Source organism: Arachis hypogaea, chromosome 3 (genome assembly GCF_003086295.3).
Source record: "Arachis hypogaea cultivar Tifrunner chromosome 3, arahy.Tifrunner.gnm2.J5K5, whole genome shotgun sequence".
In the NCBI taxonomy this organism is placed as follows: Eukaryota; Viridiplantae; Streptophyta; class Magnoliopsida; order Fabales; family Fabaceae; genus Arachis; species Arachis hypogaea.
Window position 1 is genome coordinate 2,335,115 of NC_092038.1, and position 17,388 is coordinate 2,352,502.

Here is a 17,388-nt window from a genome sequence, read left to right on the forward strand (position 1 = left end):
GTGAAGCATGGTAACATCATTCTCATACCTTTTAAGCAGTGCTCCATGATTGATATTTATATTGTTTAGTTATGTAAATAAAAATAGCCAAAACGTATTTTATTTAATATTTATTAATTATTATAATAATTAATAAATACTAAATAAAATAAATTATGACTGTTTTTTTATCTTTCTAGTATTATTGCTTCTAAAATTTCTAACTCATAATTACATCTTTAATATTTGATAGTCAATTAAGAGACAAGACAAGGATAATACTTTACAAAAATATATTTAAAATTAAATATATTTATTTCATGTTCTAACTACCAAACACACTATTTTAATAATAAGAACAAAGATCGAACTTTTTCTTTTTAATATTGTATTACTAGAGGTGAAATTCTTCATTATGAACCAACTGTGTGTTAAACACAACTATGGCCATTTACAAACGTCAGTGACGTTTTGTATTTTTTTAATCAAATAATATTTTTTTTAACAAAACGTCAGCGACGTTTTGTTCTTTCATGATCAAAAATTTTTTTTATTACAAACGTCAGTGACGTTTTGTATTTTTTTAATTAAATAATATTTTTTTAACAAAACGTCAGCGACGTTTTGTTCTTTTATGATCAAAATTTTTTTTATTACAAAACGTCAGTGACGTTTTGTACTACTACCACAACTGTGTAAAACACCAAAATGATCAAATACTTTTGTATTTCACATTAAAATTATTCATATATAAAAATTTTAGCCACAAAGATCACCTTATCCAATCAACCCTGTCTCGTCTCTCCTATTACACAACACCTTAATAATTAAAAGAGAATATTATATATTCTTAAAACATATTTAATACATACTATATAAGCAATTTCCACAATTTTTCCAAAAAAGCAATTGCAATAATTAACTCTACAATGCTCATCTATAATGTTTAAAAATTGAAAAAAATAATAAATAAATAATTACAAATATTGATATTTGGTTAGATAAAAGTCAATATAAACAAGTTTCACTAATATAATGATCAAATCAATAAAATATGACTCATCGTTAAAAATCCTTACTAATTAAATATATTTTAATTATGTATTTATTATTTTATATTAATAGTTTAAAATTTTAAAAAATAACTTACTAATAAGATTAACTATTTTTTAATATTATAAAATATAAAAACTCAAAAAATACTAACTTATTTGTTACTTTTAATAGTTAAATTATATTATAAAAAAGTATAGTGACAAATAAACCTTTAAAAATTTACATTTTGAACATATTAATCCCTATAAAAAAAGTACCAATAAAATGATAATAAATATGGACAAATTAATTTAAATTAAATTTTTTTATTTTAATTATAGGAACTAATTTAAAATTAGTGTGTCTACATCTGCTATCCTAAAAAATTTTATTGATATTTTTTTTAAGAAAATATAAATCTTTAGGAATTTATTTGTCATTATATTGTATAAAAAAATACTAAAATATTTATTCTTTTTAAAAATAAAAATTTAAATACAATTAATTTTATGTAAAATTAATAACTAAAAATTATTAAATAATTTAATAAATTTAATTAAATTATTATTTAACATTTTCAACTATCAACTCCACTTAGAGTTTTCACTTTTTTCAAAACACATTAGCCAGAAATAAGAAAATTAACCAGATTCATTTTGTTTTGGTGTGGTGGATAAGCCCAATTGGAGGCCCATGTTATTGTACACTATTATTGGAAGAAGGTGGCACCGAAACTATAATCTATTTGTGCATAGTGAGGGGCTTGTGGGTTTGAAGAGCGAACCTTTATACTCCAAACGAGTGAGCCACGTGGTGGGTTCCAGATCTGGAAGATCGCATTTGATTCCATCTCTCTCTCCTCTCTCTTCTCTCAGCTTTTGATTTTCTCCACCTCACTCCACAATCCAATGCCTCTCACACCCGCCACGTCATCGTCCTACGTGGACTTCCCCAGCCACTCAAGCCTTCATTTTGTCCATGTCATCACCTCCCCTCCCTTCCCTCAGAATAATATCTTCTCCCTCTCTCTCCCTCTCTTTCTCTCTCAACACTCTTTCTCTCTCTAAGCAAAAAAAAAAAACTTTTAAGCCTTCGCTATTTCTCTGCCAGTCAAGTATTTTTCCACACACAAACACAGCGCAAAAGCATTTTTCGGTTTTCGCAGAATAACGGAGGAGGAGAAAAAAGGAACAAGAAAATTTACGGAAGAGAGGTTGTTGCATCTGATAAATGTTAGAACCTCGCTTGCTTGCTGAATTTGTTTATTTCTTTAATTTTTATTTTCGGTCTTTTGATATTTAAAACTAGATTTGGAGCTTTGACTATTATTTAATTTTTGTTTTGTTTCTATTTGGATTTGGAACTTTGATTTTTCCAAGTTGCTGAATCGAGCTTTGCGAGTAAATGGAGGTTTGGTTCTCCACGGTGAAGCTTTGAAGGTCTGTTCCGTCACGCTACATCTGTAATTCGCTTTACTATGATTGATTCTTAGCTAGCTTTTGTGCATGGAAAAGAATAATCATAAAAGGAAAAAGAAAATAATGAAGAGAAATTTTATTTTAGATTGTAATTCTGAATTTGTGATACTAAGACATAGAAGCTTTATTGCTATATCTGGATTTGTGTATTCTGTTTTATAGTTTGTTTTTTTTCATAGGATAGAAGATGCTTGTCAGATTTTTGGTGGTTCTTGTTGTTGTTGTTGTTGTTGTTATTTATTAATCTATTTATTACTATTATTTATTAATTAATCTATTGTTGGATCTTCCATTTTTCCTGCCTTGGAGTGCATCCGGCTCCATGTTAATAGGTGGATAAAAATTACTGTAAAGTAAAAGAAAGGGAAAGAGAAAACAAAGAAGAAGGTATTGTAGATTATGGTTTATGGAACTTGTGGTATGTTTTGTCTTGATGAATATGCCATTGACTGTTTGAATTTCTGAAGTCCCTGCTGATGTCTCCCTGTAAAATAATATGTGACCAGTCTCACTATGCACGCATGTCATGTCAGATTTCGTCTGCAGTTTCTGTAGGAATGGTAAGTGAGTTTAATTGTCATATTCGTTTCTCAGGGTATCGTATGAATGGAAAGTAAAACTTTGTGCTGAGTCAGGACTCAGAAGCTTTGAGGGTTCTTTGATGCAGGAACAGGTTGTCGTTCCATTTCATTAATTTGCTTTGAAATTTTAGTTTTTGGGCTTTTGGTTTCTGTCTGGGGGCTGGAGTTTGGAGGTATGAATTTATTATACTTCTATGTTAACTTTCTTCCAAAGGACATTTATGTTTGTATAGTCAATTCAGGATTTTATTTTATATATTCTGTGAGCAGCTGCTGATATTACTGTTTGTGATATGTGTGATGTGTTTATACTTATATTATTTTGTTTGAGCCTCTCTTGGGTGGAGTACCCCCAGGTATAGGGTATTCTGTCCTTCAGAACTGTGATGTTTGATAAAGTTTTGACTTGACTGATAACTATAGTTAATGTTTGCAGAAGTTGATAGTTGAAGTGCTTAGGATGTGGAGAATCCATGGGTGAATTGATGAGGGTATTGCGTTTGTGTAATCCTGTTAATTCTTCACCCATGTTTTTTGAGTGTGGTTGATATAGGGTGGTCCAATGAGCAATAATGTTGGGAAAAGAGGTCTGGCAGAACAAAATCATAAGTTTTTTGACAATAAGAGGCTCAATAATGGAGTAGTTAATGGAGAGCTGGGTTCTGGGTCATCAAATGATGATAACACAAGATTTAACAGGCAAACCAGGGATGGAAACAATGGGTTGCGGGGGCAAATTCAAGTCCATGACAGCATGCAGATTTCGCAACAACCACCTCAAGGACCAGTTATATGCTGGGAGAGATTTCTCCCTATAAGATCCATAAAAGTTCTGCTGGTGGAAGATGATGATTCAACACGCCATGTTGTCCGAGCTCTTTTACGAAATTGTAGTTATGAAGGTATTAATGTTGTCTGTTCCTATTTGTGGTTAATCGTTCCTTGGCACCGGAGTCCATTTCTGTCCACTTGTAACTCCAACATGATCGAGACACAAAAACAACACAAACATGACTTTATTATCCATTCCAATTTTACTAGGGGGAAAAAATTGATACTCTTTAGCTTTGTTTTGCCGAAGTCAGATGCTCAACTGCTAAGTATCAGCTCCTGAGAAAACAACTTATAGCTTACATGTTTCCTTAGTGAACTGAGAGATAGTTGTGGATATTATATTGAAACTTGATAGCCTATACATAATGTACTTAGTACTCCTTGTGTCTGGAAAATTCAAATTTAAAATGTGAGGATAATACTCCCTAGTTTCCAGTGCAAGGATTAGTTTCAATCAATTTTTTTGCATGTAAAAACTGTTAATAAATGGAAAGACTCCTTGGGGTGGTTTTCATAACATGTTTAACATTTTGGTCTTGATGTAAGCTTAGTTTTCTTTCTTTTAAGGAAAAGTGCTTGAACAATGAAGGCGATAATTCTTAAAACGGTTTTTTCTTTATCTATGGTATTTACAGTCACTGCTGTGTCCAATGGTCTTCAAGCATGGAAAATCCTGGAAGATCCAGGAAATCACATTGATCTTGTCCTTACAGAGGTAGCTATACCGATTTTATCTGGAATAGGTCTTTTGTGCAAGATCATGAACCACAAAACACTGAAAAATATTCCCGTGATTAGTAAGTCCCATTCCAAACTTATACTTTATATCAAAACTTAAGTATGTGTTTTTGGTAATTATTTTTCATCTGGTGTTTTGCTTTCCATACACGTTGAAATGCAGTGATGTCATCTCAAGATTCTATGGGCATAGCGTGTCATCTCAAGATTCTATGGGCATAGCGTTTAAGTGTTTGTCAAAAGGTGCAGTTGACTTTTTAGTGAAACCTATTCGGAGGAATGAACTTAGAAACCTCTGGCAGCACGTTTGGAGAAGATGCCACAGTGTGAGATGCTTTACATTTCTTTTATGTAGAGATTGATGTATCAAAAAAGCTGTAGATATATAGTCATGTAAAACCTATCTAATTTGCACGTGATCCCAGTTTATATTATGGATCATATGTTGACGAGCTTGAATATCCAACTATTCTGCTCACCGTTTAATAATATCATCCTCAACTGATCTAAGGATTTACTAGACATATATTTATTCCTTTATAAAGAAGCAGTAATGAATTAATGTAGCTTACCTTATTTCTGTGGCAAGATAATTATCTGTGGGTCTTTTCACTGATAACTTAGATATCAAAGTTTATTTGTCAAAATGATTTTCACTTCTAAACTTGGATTAACATGCTTCCTCAGTCTAGTGGTAGTGGGAGCGAAAGTGGGACACATAACAGAAAATCTGCCAAGACAAGAAGTAACGATGCCTCAGAAAATAATAGTGACAGCAGTGATGAGAATGATTGTGGAAGTAGAGGCTTGACTGTTCGAGATGGAAGTGACAATGGAAGTGGCACTCAGGTATTGGACAACTCTCATACTTAAATAGATGTGTTTTGAAAGAAAAAACTTTTCTATCTGAAGGTAAACCTATAGCAATATCCAGTCTCAATAAACCTGTTTATTCATGAAAAAAAAATAATTCAGAAATTTATTACAAGAGAAGGAAAGAGTGCAAAAGAGGATAAGGTTTCCGTACAAAGAAACCCAAAACAGGCAAAATACAAAAGATAAACCTTGCAAAAATGCATCCCAATCCATTTATATGTTATATGACAACATGCTCAAAAGCTCAATTACCACAATAGAACTTATCCCTTTGTGTGCATGCCAATCCCTATGTGGTAATGTGCAATATATGCCACTATTTAGAGCATTTGGTTCTAGTGCAATTTATGCACCTTTATTGTTAATTTTCAGATAAACAAGTTTTATGGGATAAAATTACACGTCTAGCCTCTATTTAGTGTAAAATCTCATTTTTTGTTTTTAGAGGACTTTCCCACTCCGACATGTTAAGAGCCAAAATATACAATAAGAGAAAAGGAATTGAACTGGATAAATTCAATTGTAGTAAATTTTGGTGCCTGGGAAACAGGTTTAAAGTTTCTAGAGTTGTATGGGTGTAGAAGGTCTGTAACTATGTACTATGACAGATCAAAATTATGGGGTGTATTTGAGCAGGTTTAAAGTTTCTAGTGGAAGGGCGGCAAGTTTTGTTTCAAATGTGTATGGGAGTGTTTTATTTGGTGGGGATGGTGGGAGAGGGTTGAGAGTGCCCCCCCTCTTGAAACATTGAGTTTTAGAGACCCACCAAAATTTGGGACCATAGCTTTCACCCTTATTAAATATACATATAAAAAAGTACACTCATAATATAAAAGGGTTAGTATTGGAGGGAAAAAAACAATTGATACTTTTTTTTCCACTATTACCTTCCCCAATAACTGACCATTGCATTCCATTATTGATCCTCTTCCACCCTTTTTTGAACTCCCAAACATAGCCAAAGAGTCTAAATTTTTATTTTTGGTAGTTAACCTGAATGATCAATAAAGAAGGCATGAATACAGGGTATCTTTCATTGATCAAGTCCATTAACCATTACAACAAGCATCATTGAACTGTCTTATTATCCATAACTTATCATTTCTTTGTCTAAAATCTATTGATTAATACTCTAAATGTTGGAGGCACTAGGGATATGATGCCATGGTTCATGCTCTTAGGTGTTTCATAAGTTCCTCTAAAAATAAAATATTGAATTTCATAAGTGGATATAACATTTCATATTGATATGTCAATAAGACTTCTTTGATGACTTGTCGGTGATTGTTCCAAAATGAATAAACAAGTAATATTTTTTCTAGGGATTCGTAAATTGTGAGTTCTTATTTAATGATTTAATTTTCATGTAAATACCCAAAAAATCATAGTAACATTCCTATTTTATGTAGAGTTCATGGACCAAGTGTCTAGTTCAAGTTGGCAGTTCTCATCCAGTTTCACCTCATAAGCAATTGATTGATGCCCCTGATAGCACGTGTGCCGAAGTGATGCATACAAAGCCTGAAAAAGCTAGTAGTAGGTGGATGCATGCAACAGAAAAAGAGTGCCATGAACTGGTTGACCATCTTGGTATGAATTGATAGTATATATTTTATCACATATCTATCTAAATTTGCATACTTTACCCAAATAAACCTCTTGGTCACTTTACAGATAATGTTGCAATGGGTAAAGATTTAGCTATGGGAATAACTTTGAATGTGCAACTAGAGCATGCACCCAAGGAGTTGTCTAGCAATCCTTCGGGTAAAGGGATAAATATTATGTCTGATGTAGATGGTAAGCAACTCAATAAGGGACATAGTAATGTCTGTGAAAAAGGACAACTGGATTTCAACAGTGATAAAAACAGGCCTCGGGAAAATCAGGCTATGAATGTTGTTGATGTTACTGATAGCAGCAGTCCGCAGGCTGAAAGCAGAGACTTGAATACTCCAAATGGATTTTCCGGTTTCTCACAAACTAAAGCAAGTTGTTCCTTTAAACAGCATCCTTCACTTGAACTGACTTTGAAAAGACTTGGAGAAGCAAGAGATACTAAAATTGTCACAAGTGATGAATGCAATATTTTGAGACATTCAGATCTGTCGGCATTCTCAAAGTAAGAGGAAATCTTCTAGCATGATTACCTTATGGCTTATGAGTATAAATATTTATACTGGTTAGTACTTAATAATGTGTTTCTCTTTTTTCCTTTTGCAGATATAATACTGCCTCTTCTGCTAACCAGGTGATGTTTTGTGGTCCTTAACAGCAGGAACCATATATATTTGAGAGAAATTAAGGGTGCATCTGGTTTGTGTTTTCATATTCTCTCTTCAAGGAGAGAAAACTGGAGGTGAAAACAGAAAACAGGATTTTATTGTTTTCATTGTTTTTTCTTTTTCCTTAACAAAATTTTGAAAACAGAAAACACTGAAAATGAAACATAAAGCAAACACATCCTAAGGTTTTTGTATTGCATATGCATATTTCTGCCCAATTTCCAGTCATATCGTGGATTTATGTGGTTATTGCTATACTCCTTGATATGTGTCAGATATGATGTGCAATTATGTCTAACCAACAAAGAGCAGGATAGTGAAAGAATAACTGAATTATCATAATAGTTCTCACATACAGGATTAAGAAAGGATAAACATGCTTTGACTCTTAGTACTTAATAGTTGGTTGGCTAGTAAATGCCAGTAGGGTTGCTGGAGAATAGTGTCCAGCTCCAAACCTCTATCCTAGTGCGAACCTCATGTTATCTGTGCTTTTTATCAGGCTCAAACTGGAAATGTTGGAAGCTGTTCACCACTTGACAATAGCTTAGCTGCACCAAATGCAGAGACATTACACAACTTTCCATCTCATTCAAACAGCACTCCTCCAAATCAGCAGTCTAATGGGAGCAACAACACCAATGACATGGCCTCCACTAATGCATGTCTTGGGACCAAACCTGAAACTTTGGACAAAAAGCCAGAATCTGCAAGAGGGATTGGCTCTTTTAATTCTTCCGCATTGCAAACTGTGCAGCACAATAGTATCACTTCATCTCAAAAGAAAATTTCTGCCCAAGGAGAATATGCAGAAATTGTTAAAGGACAAGTGGAATGCTCTGAACAAGGATTACAACTCCAGCAAAATCACTATCAAATTCATCATTACAATCACATCGCTCACAAAGCTGCTCTAGATCTCCGGTCAGGTCATGATGATCCCTCAATGAAAGGCTCCTCCAAGGCTGCCCAGCAATGTGTATCATCAAATGTCTTTGGTGGGCCAGCAGAAAGTAATGCTGCAAATTTTGGCATAGATGGAAATGCGGTTGAGAGTGATCATGGGAGCAATGGACAGGATGCATGCAGTAACACCTTGACAGTTAGAACTATGAATGTGGAAAACGGTCATGTAGCAAGTGGGAGCAATGGAGGATGTTGCAATGATAGGAAAAACATTGGGAATGGTGCAGATGAAGAAAGAATGGCGTTGAGAGAGGCTGCCTTGACAAAATTTCGTCAGAAGAGAAAAGAAAGATGCTTTGAGAAGAAGGTGATTTATTCCTAATTACATTGTCCATAATATATCTGTTATATGCTGAAATCTTTGTAGCCTGCAGAATTTTCGAGTATAAGGATTTTTTTCCTGCGCTGCTCATCTTGTAATTCCTAGTTGGATTGATGGCTCATGGAAGTCCCACCAAGATGGAAGATGCTGTTAATAAGATCTACTTGTTTGAAAGAGTCTGATCCTATTATGATAATATCCTGTATGAAAATTTCATATGCCTCGGTTATGTTTACCATTGACAAGAGCTGTTATCTGGCTCTTCACCTGGCTTGGTGAAAACGTTTGGATTATGTAAATTTTCACTTGAGCAGATCCATTCTGTATTGCCATGGACATTATCTCTCTGTGGCCTAATGTTCCACTCTCCATTCTGCATATTTTAAATTTCAGCTAATTTTTTCAAATTATTTCTGCCTTATTTACCCTTAAGATATCTTCCTAAAATTTATTTTCGTTGCAAGATGTGCTGTTCATGTTCAGGTCAATGACATGATCTCATTATTACTAGGTGCATACGTTTTATATGCTAACATAAATTTGACTTGTTTCTATGTTCTGGAATTGCCCTTTACTCTTTCCAGGTTCGATACCACAGCCGGAAAAAGCTAGCCGAACAGCGGCCACGAATCCGTGGACAATTTGTTCGACGGATAGCGTATGTTGCCCCATTCTTGAATTCATTTAATCTTTTTCTCTTTTTTACGCATCTTTATGGAAGTGCTGGGCTAACTTCTGTCCATTCTTTTTCTCCCTTCAGGTCTGACCCCAAAGAAGAAAGAGATATAGAAAGCAACAACATGGATTCAAGCGATGCTCTCCAATGACAACAGCTGAGCCCACAAGATGCTTCTTGTTATTTAACTGATTTTGTTCGAGTAGCTGCCTCTAGCTTCAAGCTATCAAAACTAGCCACTTACACGCTCAACTCCAAAGATTTGTGAAGGTTTGTGCTAGAAAAATCTGTGAGTAGGTCTACCTTGGTTGTGTGAGAGACACCTTTATTAATTTGAGACCTGAAGACATTGCTCTATATTCTATTTATTATGTCTGTGAAACTTGTAAAAACTCCAATGGACCCATGGAAGTGGTTGCCTTTGGACAGGTTAACCTCTGATGAAATAAATTTTATCATGTTAGCGTGCATTCTCTATGGCTAACTGTTATTCTAGAGAGTAGAGACCCACTTCTGAGTTAGGTTTTGTGGAAGTGGAATTAGTTAAAGTTTAGTTATGGTGGTTGAAAACGAAATGGGAGAGGGTTTACCTTGCCATGTGTTCATGACTAGGAAGCGCGTGAGGTTCAGGGGAATGTCTCAATCATGTGCATGTGTGTGAATTAGACGTAAGGCAAATGTGTCAAACCTCAAAAACCAAGTCCATTTCATGTCTCAAGTTTCAACCATGTTCACATTCATCCAAATGAAAGAAAATCTAACTCTTCTAGATTGTCTTCAAATGGCAAAACTCCTCTTTTAAATTTTTACTATTTTAAAAAAAAGCTGACATACAAACAAGCCAATAATAAATTATGTTATTCAGTGTTTGGTTCATGTCCTCTGACTCTGACAGATAAGAGACAGAAATGTAAAATTTGGGGGTTTTTATTTTATTTTAAAGAGAGAAACACACAATAAAAAAAGAAAAGAATTGTCTTCGTTTGGAAATAGAGGTTCAATGATGAAATCGATTTTTTTTTATATTACAATTGAACTGTTTCTTAAATATAAATCAGTTATTTTGTGAACCGTAATATGACACGTATAAGTCATTGAACTTACATTTTTACATAAAAATATCCTCAATATTTTTTTATTTGAATACTCAAAATTTCGGTTTTTTATTTTGAAAATACAAAAACTATCATAAAGACAATTCTAAGTTTTAGTCCATATTTTATTTTCTTTCAAACATTTGAACTAAACGATACCTATAGCTCCTAGCAAGGATTGTTTTAGTTTGAATCCCTGTATGTTCAATCATTTTCTTATGATACTCTGAAATGTCATGTCACCGCTCTCAATTTGCTGGTTGGAATGCAACAGAGAGGGTTCCTTCCTTCCTTCCTTCCTTTTTCCATTCTTCTCTGGATTGGATTCTAAAATGATTAAAAGCAAGTTGTTAGATCCAATTGGTTTCGTTGAAGCATTGGGGACCACACTACAAACCAATGCTATTTTGCTTCATTAGCCGACCTAATGATGCCTAGCTACCTACCTATATATGTTTGTAGCTCATCAACTTCCTTGGAGTTTAGCACTTGCTAGTCATAAATGATGTCTCACCTCTGAACCATAGCAGATTTATAGTAGTACATTCTCAGGGCACAAACATTCTTATTGGTTATTAAGCACTTGCCCATATTCCATGTACCTACGTCCATCGAAAGAGGGGCATCATCTCTTGTTGGGAATCCAGTTGCATTGCTATAATACCCCTACGGCCCTACATAGGGAATAAAACGAGTAAATTGGATCATTTTTTTTAGGGCAACATACGAAATAGGTCATTGCTTTATCCCTATTGCATTTTATTTGAGTTCAATCTTGTTATATATTTTTTCAAGAGTGTTGTGTATTAAATTAGATGTTATGTATTTGTGTATAAATTAATGTTTTGTTTAATTTATTTTTAATGCAAATTTTATATTTTAATATATATTTTATATGAATAATTAATTTGATAGCTAATTTTTGGTGTGCTGATATTTTTCATTAATTAATATATTTTTGTTTTATTAATCATAAATAATTTAAATATATATTTTACTAATGACAACTATATTTTATATTGATATCAGAAATGATTAATATATGAATAGTATCATTATGTTGAGTTTGAAAATGGATATTTAACTCTCATCTTTCTTTCTTTTACCATCTTTGTTTTTTGTTCAAAAAAATAAAGTGTTCGAATTGACATGGTTATACTATGTTTAAGTAACATAGTTAGGGTAAAACACTAAAATGTGTGATTCAAAGTGGGCTAGCTAGTAATAGAGGTACCTTCTTTCTTTCTTCTTTCTTTGACCCTAAACTAAACAAAGGTCCATACCCTCCATCGTGGAGCACATGCACTTTTTCATTGATTAGCCATATTGGCGCTACCATTAAAATGATGGTGGATTGGAGAATCCCTTCACTAAATCGAGTACATAGCCAAAATACCATAGGACAAATAAAGTTCGTGCTTTGGCAACCCAAATAGGCACAGTTTCCACTTTCCACTTCTGCTTTTTGTGGGGTTTTAAAGAAAAAAAGTTGCTTAAAGAAACCACAACCTCAAGCTACGAATATCTAACCAAGTTAATTATGGAAGAAATACTTGAATCAATGGAACTTCAATTCGTTTACAAAATGATATAATGGCCAGAAGTTTGTACAAAGTTTCAGGTTCAAATACTATTTCTACCAATGTAATTAAGATGTTATGAAGTACTTCTGTATCTACCTTTTGTAAATTAAAATAAATAATAATAACGAATTTGAAATCAAATAAAATAGTATGATATATTAAAATCAAAAGGTCGTGTATTCAAATATTTTTTTGATAAATTATATATATGATGAAAGATGTTTTGAAAAAAAAAATGTATACCCAACTTTCGTCTATGTTTTCTTTATATATAATATAGATTTGTCATTTTAAAATGTTGATATTTTTTTGCTAAGAACACGTAAATTAATAGAAGCGAATATTTCTCTCCATTTTCCATTCATATATCATATATCATATATGTGCTGTTAACCATTTGAAAATAGTACTACATTTTCTTTACAGTTTCACATAAATAATTCTTAAATTTTAAGTGAGTTTAAGTTATTTTTACATTTATTTTATAATAAATTCTCAAAATTCTAAGGTAGGTAAACACTTTAGCAAAAAACATCTGTTAAGAAGCTTTTCAACTGTGACAAAATCTAAAAGTTAAAATATCTAACACAAACTCGGATTATAAATAGTTTGAAAGTTGAAACTAGTAAAAAAATTTAAGTACAGTTGTCTTTATTATATGAAGTTATTAATTAAAAATTATTAAATGATTTAATATATTTGATTCAATTGTTATTTAACTAGGGATGTCAATGGGGTGGGGATGTTTCCTTGTTTTTCGTTCCCGCCTCCAAAATTAATCTCCATTCTCTCTGTTTTCCACGTTCTTCGCGGGGTCCATTCCCCATCTTCTTATATTTAATATTCATATGAAAATTATAATAAAAAATATAAAAAAATAAACTACAAAATATTATTACAAACACACAAATATATCTTATTCAAGATTATAAGTCCATAAATATAACGTAGCAAATCATAGTCTATAAAATAAAATCTTGAACAATAGGGTTAGAGTTTTTCAACGGGTGAAATTACTAAACAACTCCTATATTAAAAATAAAGTAAGAGTTATTAAGTAAGTTCAAAGATTCGAAGAATTATCGGAGATGGAGCGGGAATTTCCGCTCGAGTCCCCACGTTTGTCTTGGGAAAATTTCGCTCTCCATCCCCACGAAAAAAATTTTCCACAATTAGAGTTCCATTCGGAGCGATTCCCGCGAGGATCTTTGCCTCCTGAAAATTTTTTTACACCCCTATATTTAATATCTTTCGTTTATCAATTTCATATAACAAAAATAATTACATGCGAGTATTTACCTTTTAAACTAATAATTCGAACATACACTATAATGGCATGTAAATTAAATGAAATTAAATTTGCTTTGTTCCACTAAGAGCTATAGTTGTAGTGAGGTGGAGACAGAGATATGGGCATATTCGTCATCAACTTCCCTTGCATTGGCACAAATGGGATATGGATATCTCATAGGATCTCTCTTTTTTCAAAAGAATAATAAAGGTGGCTGACTATATAGGCTTAGTGTGCTATAATAATACATTAATATTAAGTAATTTTCTAATACAAAAAAATATATGTTAAGTAATTTTCTTCCTTAGTCAATTCGGTATCAATCAATGTTTACTTGAATAAAAGATTTGCTCCCCTATCAGCGTAAACTAATTAAAAGGAACCTCTTGCGGACACATGTTCTAACAAAAAGCCATTTTTTAATAAGAAAATGAATTTAATTTTAATTTATAATAATATATTATAAAAAAGAGCTTTAGATTTTTATTCAACCAACTAAGTGTTTTTATTTATAAAATTTAAAGATAAAAGAGTCGGTGGTTAAATTAAGCACTGCCTCATGTGGCAATATATTGCTTATACAGAAAAAAACAAATTTAATTTGCTAACATGGTATAAATTTTACAAATTTTTATTATCAAACAATCAAATACACTATAATCACAAGGAAATTTAGGTTATGATAGTTAAATTTCTTGTATTTCAAAATGTGAAGATAACTGTTTGGATAATTAAATATGATATTGACCTGTTTTTTTAATATATTATTATTATTATTGTTATTATTATTATCAAATGATTTTAGAGAAAATGAATGCAATACACCAATTAACAGATATTATATCCATATCTATATATCCTTATTTTTTTAAAGTAAAAAAAAAAAGTCAAATTTAAATGTCGTTTAGTTATATATAATAAAAACAAATAGATAGAGAGAGAAAAAATATATCTACCATAAAAACAAAAAAACAAAAAATCCCTGACTCAAATAATTCAAAATCTTTAAACAATTTTATTCGGAACTAAATGATGTATAATTGTTAGGGGATATTCTCATAAAGATGTGTAAATGTTTTTTTATAAAGATATTTATGTGTCGTATTATTATTAAATGTATTAATTAATCGGTTATTTTTAAATTTTTTAATAAATTAAAATAAAACTGATATTTTTTTATAATAATAACAATAAACTTATTTTTTTAGGAATTTAATTGTATTTTTAAATTTTTAGAAATTTAAATGTCCGAAAAATAAAAAGTTAGGATATAATTGTTTTTTTATCAAATAATTTTAAAATATTTGATTTAGATAGTATAATTCGATCGGATCAAATCGGGTCTAATAATTATAATGCAGACAATTAGATTTATTATTGTTGCTATAATAAACTGATTTTGTTTTGGTTTATAATAAAAAATAAATTATTAACCAATTTAATAAGGATGTCCAATAATAATATGATATGTATGAACGTCTTTAAAAAAATTATTTTTAATGTTTTTATTAAAATAGTCTCTTAATTGTTATTGTTTATTATTTATTTTACTAACTACTTGGAGAAATTTGTCGGCTACGAGTTTCTGGTGGATACATAAGTTTAATTTAATTAGTTAAACCGGAAGGAAAAGATTATTTAGTTAAATATGAATAGCCTGCAAAATACTTAATTATATACATATGTGATATGTGGCTATCAACATCAAGGACCGTCCACACAAACTTAAAAATAAAAATAACATTAATAAGAGAGAGTAAAAGGAAACAAAAATTATTGTGCTCTCTTCAAAGTAATCCATGACATTATATATTATCTTCTTAAAAGGTTAATCATATATTCCGCATCATTAATCCGAACTTAAAAGTTTCCACCTTAAATTTAATGACATGTGTGTGTATCTCTTGTCACCTTTCATGTCTTATTATCATTCAAAAAATGTCGCAATAACATACATTGATAAAAACGGTTGAATGCGTACCAAATCAACTACCAATCTTATTCCATGTGTCTCTTTCACAAACCCCCCTACTTTGCTCATAAACTTCTTATCTGTTAATGACATACAATAATTATTAATAATTAAAAAAATCTGAGATTATTCTAAGCAATACGTGGGCATAAACCTGTTCCTTTTTGGTAATAATTAACCAAAGCTAATTGCTGTCACCACAATTTTTAATTTTCACATTACTTAATAGGTAGTGCTTGAAATTTGGAATTTGAATAGTGGCACTATATATATATATATATATAGAGAGAGAGAGAGAGAGAGAGAAAATGGAACTTTCTAGATTACTTATTCTGTTTTGTTTTGGTGAACCGACCATGCAACGTGGTTATCCCTACATTTTCCTTTTCATATCCTTCTCCAATACTATAATTATTATTTTTAGGTTTAATTATTTTATTAATTTTTATAATTTTATTAAATTTTTAATTAAGTTTTTATATTTGTATTTTTTAATTGACTTCTTACACTGCTTTTAATTTTATAATTACATTCTTTTTATATTAAAAATGTTAAAATCAACGTAATATTTTTATCAAAATACATATTGTCAAAGATTTAATTAATTTTTTAATTATAAATATTTTTAATTTGTAAAGAAGTATTTAGTTAATTATAATATTTTTTACACTAAAAAAGACTTAATTACAAAATTAAAACAGTATAAAGTCTAATAAAAAAAAATATAAAGACTTAATTAAAAAATTAATAAAATTATAAAAACCAACAGAATAATTAAACTTTATTTTTAATTTCTAAACTTTTTAATAGCAATAAATTTACATTAATATATTGCATTTAATGAGTCATATTAATTCTAAAATAACAACTAATATAAATTATTTGCGACAAATTATTATCTAACTAATAAAACTATAATTTAATTAACTCTTCTATAGTTTAAAAACTAATATAAAATAATCTAATTCTTTTAATGTGCAAATTAACATACTTAAAATTAATTTGATGAATTAGTCAAGTAATTAAATTACTCATTTACTCAAGTCAGTGTTAGCGTTTAAAAAACTCCATCTTATATATGCACTCTCTAACAATTTATTAATTAATAATAAATTCTTAATAAAACTCAAATCTATTTTTTAGCTAATTAAATTAAAAAATATAGCAAAAAATAAAGAAAACAACATACATACAATATTTCAGATATCATTTTACAGAGAAAGTTAATTATTTTCCATTTAAAAACGGTCAGATTGGTAGAGTGTAGAATACTAGAATGTATAATAAATAATTATTTTTGAATTCTCTGATGTTTAGAGTTAGAGCACAAGTATTGGAAACTGATGAAGTGCGATACGCGTAGGCAAATGGGTCCCACATTATTACGTCATCATGTGGGGCCTAGTTGAATTTTCGAGACGTTGACCTTTTTCTTTTCTTTTTTTTTTAATTTTATTTTTCCTCACTTTATTTATTTATTCAAAGATGATATATGTGTAATTAATCAATGTGATTTGTATGAGCCAATGCCACCGGCGAAAGACAAAGATCTGTGTTTCGAACCAACTTCCACTAATTTGCACCGAGCCAATCATTGGCAGCCACGTCACCAAATTGTTAACCTTGAAGGAAAGATGAATGCTAATTATTCAAGTGGCCAGTTCATTTCCATTTAAAC

At 30.9% G+C, this 17,388-nt stretch overlaps 1 pseudogene; it reads left to right on the forward strand.

The window, feature by feature from the left end:
• Nucleotides 1-1,834: 1,834 nt before the first annotated feature.
• LOC112786685 (two-component response regulator-like PRR37) lies at nt 1,835-10,240 on the forward strand (annotated as a pseudogene).
• Nucleotides 10,241-17,388: the final 7,148 nt, after the last annotated feature.